This window comes from Castor canadensis, chromosome X (assembly GCF_047511655.1).
Source record: "Castor canadensis chromosome X, mCasCan1.hap1v2, whole genome shotgun sequence".
NCBI lineage: Eukaryota > Metazoa > Chordata > Mammalia > Rodentia > Castoridae > Castor > Castor canadensis.
The window spans coordinates 120,750,408-120,752,312 of record NC_133405.1 but is presented as its reverse complement, the minus strand read 5'-3'; the positions used below and the strand labels follow the sequence as shown (position 1 = coordinate 120,752,312).

General features: G+C 42.4%; 1 non-coding gene across 1 annotated transcript; it reads left to right on the top strand.

Moving 5' to 3' along the window:
* Window positions 1-555: 555 nt before the first annotated feature.
* LOC141419958 (U1 spliceosomal RNA) lies at window positions 556-718 on the top strand. The gene has a single exon (XR_012444683.1). It is a non-coding gene; the product is annotated as a U1 spliceosomal RNA (small nuclear RNA).
* The last annotated feature ends 1,187 nt before the right edge of the window (window positions 719-1,905 follow it).

Here is a 1,905-nt window from a genome sequence, read left to right as displayed (position 1 = left end):
AAAGAATCCAATGTATTCCTTAATCCTTTTTATACTTAGGACAATGTCCTTAATATCTGTCCACATGCTGGTTGTATCCAGCTACTTTGTTGCTTTGAACTGCTCCATGTCATGCTACAGTGTGCATCTGTTACATTGTACTTTTCCATTATCACATTGGGATAGACACTTACGTTGCTCCAAGTTTCTTTGCCACAAACAGCACTCCATATCAGTGTCCCCTTTTGAGCCATTTGTAGGCTATATCCTGGGTATATTTCCAGAAGTAAGATTGTTGGATCATAAGGTAATGAATACTCTCATTAAATTCTGCCAGATCGATCTTCATAATGGTTGTATTAGTGTGTGTGTGTGTGTGTGTGTGTGTGTGTGTGCACACGCACACATGCAGGCATGTTTTTAGAACCTGAGAAAAAATATTATGTGCCAGTTGTCCTTGAAAATCCACAGAGTGTGACTGGAGACCATTGTTTGGGGCAAAGGAAATGATGGGATCACACTGGATTTTCTGCTGGAATTGAGTCTATAGTCTTACTCTTAAAATAACTTCCATGAATACTTACCTGGCAGGGGACATACCATGATCACGAAGGTGGTTTTCCCGGGGCAAGGCTTATCCATTGCACTCCGGATGTCTGACCCCTGCGATTTCCCCAAATGTTGGAAACTCGACTGCATAATTTGTGGTAGTGGGGGACTGTGTTCATGCTCTCCCCTAAAAAAAAAACCAAACAAAAACCTTCCATGAAATGAACACTTAATATGTTCCAGGGACAATGTTGGGTGTTTTACCTTCTTTGTCTTATTTAATTTTCACAATAATGCTATACAACAGATGATGATATTATAGCTTCTGTTTTATGGTTGTGAAAACTTAGGGTGAGAGAGTTTGAGTGACTTGCTTGAATTGGTCAATTTCAGATCTGGGATGAGGCTCAGGTCTGTCTAACTCCAAAGCCTGTGCTCTTAATCACAGGACCATGATGCCTTCCCTGTCCTCCCTTCAGCCTAAAGGACTTTTCAAAATACTTGACATTTTGCCTCATCATAGTTCTGTGTATTGTAGGTTTTAGAATATCACATTATTGGCCTAGGGGGAGGGCTGGGCAGGGAGAATTGAGAGAGGCCTTGGGGTGGACTAATGCTGCAGCCTTGGGCATCTGCATTCAATACACCATGAGAGAACACATGATTTTTGGCAGCACTGGAGTTTGAACTCAGGGCCTCATGCATGCTAGGCAGGTGCTCTACTGCTTGAGCTACTCTGCCAGTCCTTTTTTGTGATGGGTATTTTTGAGAAAGGGTCTCATGAACTATTTGCCTGAGGCTGACTTTGAACCACGAGCCTCCTGATTGTTGCCTCCTGAATAACTATGATTACAGGCATGAGCCACCAGCGCCCCACGAGAGAACACATTTGTATTCTGGTTTATAGCTTAGTTACTGTGATGGTTCACTTTAGAGGTCAACTTGACTAGATTAAGGAATATCTAGAAATTTGGTAAAGCACTATTTTGGGGTGTGTCTGTGAGAGTGTTTCCAGAGAAGAATAGTGTGTGAGTCTGAGTGCACTAAGTAGAGAACTGCCCTCAATGTGGATGGACATCATTCAAATGGCTGAGATCCTGGAGAGAACAAAATCCTACAAGAAGTGAATATGTCTGTCTCTGTATTTTGCCTTTTTCTCTTTTTTTGAAGATGGGGATCTCATGAACTATTTTCCTCGGATGGCTCTGAACTGCGATCCTTCTGATCTCAGCCTCCTTAAGTAGCTAGGATTACAAGTGTGAGCCACTGGCGCCCAGCTCAGAGACTCTGGTTGTTAATAGTCTTGAACCTCACGCACCTCTTTGAAAACCAAGTGACAGAGCTGGAGGTTTAACTTGGTGGTAGAATATTTCCTTA